Source organism: Diabrotica undecimpunctata, chromosome 1 (genome assembly GCF_040954645.1).
Source record: "Diabrotica undecimpunctata isolate CICGRU chromosome 1, icDiaUnde3, whole genome shotgun sequence".
NCBI lineage: Eukaryota > Metazoa > Arthropoda > Insecta > Coleoptera > Chrysomelidae > Diabrotica > Diabrotica undecimpunctata.
Genome location: NC_092803.1, coordinates 153641666 through 153647665, shown reverse-complemented (window position 1 = coordinate 153647665; position 6000 = coordinate 153641666).

The following is a 6000-nucleotide window of genomic DNA, read 5'->3' as shown; positions in this document are numbered from 1 at the left end:
TACGTTCCAACAAAAAGATGATCGTTCACCGTATCCCCGAGTGTTGAGTGTTCCAACAAAAATGTAATCAGCCATAGACATTTTCTTGACGATTATTTTATTTTTCTTTAAATTTTTTGTGTTTGGGCTAATTGGAATTTTATATTAAAATTGCAATTTTATTTAGAAAAAAGAAGAAGTTGGATAATAACATTTATCATGTGCTTATAATAGATTTATTATTTATATTATTTGTTTTCTCGTTATTTATAATTTTATACTATGACTAACAACGAAGGAATTGATTTTTCCAATTTAGTAGTAGTGAGGATGATTTGACGGTCTTAGTCGAACCTAGCATAAAAAACCAGCATTAATTAGGAAGACTGTTTTGAAGCAAAGCTTCTGCACTGGATTGTACCACTTTTACCTTATAGTAAGTTGCTGAAACGAGCATCGCGAAAGTAGCGCCACGAAACATGAAATAGCGGTTCGTTTTTCGCAGTCACAGTAAACCGTTGAAAGAGTTCATTTACGCGACGAGAGGAAAGCATTATACAACATTTATTACTTTTTCTTTACAGTAAAACTCTGAGCCGAGCGTCACAGAATAATATGATATCACGGAAGTAGCGCCATGAAATAACATATTTCTTGGTGCTACTTCTACTACAGAAGCACTTTAGTAAAGCGCTGTAAACAGTTAAAAGAGTCCATTTACGCGACGAGAAGGTCCGTTATACAACATGCAAACTTTTTTAATTCTGTTAAAATCTATAACAAGCATATTAACTAAAAGCGGTTTTAGGTATTTTTTAAATATTATTTTTTTTTATAGGCAACTGTCAAATAACTGTCAAAGTTAAACTTGATAATTAAAAGTTCTCCTATTAATTTTTAATAATTGTGTGTATATTAAACAGTATTTAATAGTTATATTACAATTAATTAATATTCAAGATTCCCATTGATGTAGCCAACGAGTAAACATTACCTTGTGATGTGATAATTCGAATTATTTTGTGTGTTATGGAAACAGCAATTATTATTGGACTATAATATTATTATATTCAACTGAAGGAAAACTGCAGATACAGGTAACTGTTATATTCCTATTATTTTATCCACAGTGTCCTAATAGGACGACTGTTGCAATACTAAAAATTAAGTGAAGTGTTTTTGGTATCCAGGAACACTCACAAAAATGAACTCAAATCAAAACCTCACAACTCCACAAGTCCTCCCCACAAAATCATATGTCGCTGCTACTTTATCCAAACCTCCACCTCCTACTTTCCCACGTAAGGAGCAAGCCATTTTAATGCACGCTATTCCAAATACTGTTTTATTTGATTATGTTAAAGCTATAGGGGACATTGTTATCCCAAAAAACATTACCTTTGCATCACGTATTCCAAATAACCGCATCTGTATTTATCTTTCCTCGCCTACAGTTGTCGATAACCTTCTAAAAACACATCAAAATATCTCTATCAACTCTACAGTAGTTCCCATCAGAAGACTTATCACCCCAGCTAAACGCCTTCTAATATCTAACGTATCTCCTTCAATTCCACATTCCATAATTGAGAAAGCCCTTAAAGATATTGGATTACAGCTGGTCTCTCCTGTGTCATTTGTGAAATGTGGTGCACTCGGAGAAGGTTATGCACACATAATGAGCTTCCGAAGAGTAACGTAAATTATCCCCGATAAAGAGAACTTTTCAATAGATAGAAACTTCGTTATTACATACGAAAACACACCTTATAGAATATTTATTTCTACGGATAAATTGCATTGTTTTTTATGTAAAGAGGTCGGACATACCGCTGACTCATGTACCAATAATCCAACTACTTTTTCTCAAACTGAACTACCCCATCTAGAGCCCTCTACATCTGAAATTACTGATATAATTTCTGACGTAAACACTCCTGTTCAATCAGACCTAACTACTTTAAATTGCACAGAAACCCACACTGAAATAGATACTGAAACTATACACCCATCAATTCCACCCACACAAGGACAAAAAAGAGCTATATCAACAGACAGCAATTCTGATATTCCTTCTCTATTATCTTCAGCAAGTACACCCGAACCAGCGTCTAACCAAATGCTTCCTCCGTTATCCACAAAAACAAACACTATCTCCAAACCTCACAAGAAAAAAGCAAAAACTACAAAATCAGAGGAACATAATCTAACAGCTAGTTCACTACAATCCGTAGCGGCCATTTATAAAAATAATCCATCTGGTCTAACTTTGACCGAGACTCAGTTTATTGCTTTCCTAGAAAATACACATGGTAATCCTAGTCCACTTAATGAAGCTTTTGTTTTTACGTCAAATATTGAAGGACTATTACAAGACATAACAGTTCTCCATTCAGAAACTAAGGAAAGATCCCTTAAAAATCGACTTACGAGACTTCAAAAGAAAATCAAAAGACAGCTAAACCCAGATGACTCTGATAATATCAGCGTCTCATCTGAACTCCTAACCGATGATGAAACCAAAACCCTTATCTCCCAACAGCCAGAACAACCATCTCAGTTGCCCCTTACCCCTTCAACTCAAGATTCACCTTCAATTTAATCCAATGGAACTGCGATGGGTTCTTTCCCCGTATTGAAAGAATCCAACAACTAGTGACAGAAAAACAACCCGATATCATATGTCTACAAGAAACGAACTCAAAAATATCTAACCTTCCCACACTAAAAAAGTTCGAAGGATATCATTATATCAGAACTAATTGTGACAGAGCCAGTGGTGGAACATCTATTTTTATTTCAAGTGAAATATATTCATCCCATCTTCTCATCACCACCGAACTCGAGGCTATCGCCGTAACTACTTGGTGTCCTAATAAACTTACGATATGCAGTGTTTACATTCCGCCTAACTACCCCCTTAAAGAAATTGAAATTCTAAATCTTATATATCAGCTCCCCGTTCCATATATTCTAGTAGGTGACTTCAATGCTCATAACTTTATGTGGGGGTCAAACCATACTAATGGCAAAGGTAAAACTATAGAAAACGTTATCAATTGCACAGGCTCCTGTCTACTAAATACAGGCTCTAATACGCATCTGAACTTTTCCTCTGGCACATTTTCGGCGATAGATCTTAGTTTTAGCGACCCAAAAACATATACTTCACTAACTTGGAAAACTTCCGATGATCTATATGACAGCAACCACTTTCCAATATTTGTATCATCTGATATCTCCAACCATGAACAAACTATAACCAGAAACTTCTGGCGGCTAAAAAATGCCGACTGGACAGACTATACTTCACAAACAGATAACACCTTACCTTCTCTATCCCTATCCGACAATATTAACAATAATCTATTATTAATCACAGATTCCATACTTAAAGCTGCAAATTTGCACATAGGCAAAAATAGTATTTCCCATAAAAGAAAGGCAGTACCTTGGTGGAATACATCTTGCCAAACTGCAACAGAACAACAAAAATTAGCTCTTAAAAATTACCGTAAAAACAAAAATCTGGAGAATCTTATTGAACTAAAGAAAACCAGAGCCAAAGCCCGATTTATTATAAAACAAAGTAAAAAATCATCTTGGAGAGAATATGTATCCTCTATTAATTCAAGCACCAATCCGGCGGACCTCTGGAAAAAGATTAGGCAAATCCAAGGAAACAACACCAACCTCAAAATCTCTAGTATTGCTGTAAATAACACTACAATCACTGACAATCAAGAAATCGGTGAAACCCTAGCAACGCACTTCGACACTAAATTCAAAAGTAAAATAGATGCCTCCTTACGAAAACCATTACCTAACGCCCCACCCTGTTCCTCACCCGAAACAATAATGGACATCACACATCTTAATTCTCCCTTTCTTTTTGAAGAACTAGTATCAGTTATTCAAACTTGTAAAAACAATGCCGCTGGTCCTGACGACATTCCTTACATATTAATCAAAAAGCTCTCAAACTGTAGCCTACTCAAAATACTTGAGATGTATAATTTAATCTGGTCATCTAACCAATTTCCCAATCAATGGCAAACCTCTATCGTAATACCTATTAAAAAGCCTAACCTAGAACGTTCCTTGGCCAACTCTTATAGACCTATATCACTAACTTGTACGATGTGCAAAATATTCGAAAAAATGATTAATAAAAGACTCCTATGGTTCATTGAAAAAAATTTGATATTTGCTAGTGAACAGTCAGGATTTCGTCAGAACCGTTCAACCCAAGACAACCTTGTAATCCTCCAAACTCATATATCAGAGGCCTTAAACAAAAGACAAGAAGTCGTAGCTGCCATATTTGATATTGAAGGTGCTTTTGACACTATAAGTAGGCAATGTATATTAAACAAACTTATCCTTCTTAATATTAATGGTAATATATTTAACTTCATACGAAATTTTCTATCTTCTAGATCGTTCAGAGTCTCTGTCAACGGTATTTTATCTTCTACTCATACTCAAACTGATGGCGTACCTCAGGGATCGGTACTAAGTCCTACACTTTTTAATCTAGCAATAAGTGATTTATGCTCTCACCTCATTTCCCCTATTAAACATATCATGTATGCTGATGACCTAGTAATTTACTGTCATGGACAAAACTCTTTTACCACCTCGAAGCTTATTCAAACTGCTGTTGACACACTTTAAAAAAAAACTAGTGACATGGGGTTATCTTTATCCAATGTAAAATCTAAAATTATAAACTTTAGTAGACGTCCCCCTTCTCCATCTCCACTTATTTTGATCAACAATGTCCCTCTTCCTGTTGTTAAACAATGCAAAATTCTCGGATTAACGTTTGACTCACGACTAACTTGGAAGCAACATATATTTGCAATAAAAGGAGAAACGAGCATAAGACTAAACATAATAAAAACTCTATCACATCATTATTGGGGATCTGACGAAAACTTACTTCTTAAAATATACAGATCACTAATACGCTCCAAGCTAGATTATGGTTGTCACATATATATATCCGCCTCCAAAACATATATTAACCTTCTAAACTCAATTCACAACACAGCCCTTCGTCTTTGTACTGGCGCTTTTCGATCTAGTCCTGTAGATAATCTTTATTGCGAAGCTAACGAACCTCCTCTTTGTATAAGACGAAAACAACTGCTACTCTCTTATGCAGCATCGGTATCAGCTAACCCCTCTAATCCAGTGCATCCCTTATTTGTAATGTCCACGTATAATTTACACAATACCAATTTCTTACCACCAATAAAACCTATTCCACTAATTTTAGCACAGACACTTAATGATATCTCTCTTACACATACCCTTCCTCTTTATCTCCCTCCATCTCCTCCTTGGATCATGTCCACGCCCAAATTTAACACCTCGCTCACCAACTTCGATAAAAATAAACATCCGAAAGAGATCATTATAAATGCATTTAAAGACATTATAGATACAAATAAATACGACCTAATATTATACACGGATGCCTCAAAAAATGACACAGGAGTAGGCTGCTCTGTTACAACCTCTCATTCACTAATTAAGTCATCACTTATACCAGCCATCAGCAGCGTTCATACTGGCGAATTATTTAGTATATTGCAAGCTTTTAACCATATATCTCCACCTAATAAGCAGGTTGCCATATGCACAGACTCTTTAGCATCAATCTATTCTATCAAAAATATATTTACTGATCATCCAATCGTCCAAAAGATCCTAGACTCTTACCAAATTATCTTGTCCCAAAACATAACAGTTACCATAATCTGGCTGCCATCTCATATTGGTATAGAAGGCAATGAAACTGCAGATCACTATGCTAAACTTGCTACAGCATCACCTGAAATCACCGATAAAATTCAAATTTGTAAGGACCTAAAATCATATATTAAAAGAAGAACCAGACTCCTTTGGCAGCAGCATTGGAACTTTAACCGTTCGATCTTACACGAAATACAACCGTCAATAACCAGTCAGCCTACATTTGACTATTCAGCCCTCTCAAGACGAGATCTCATT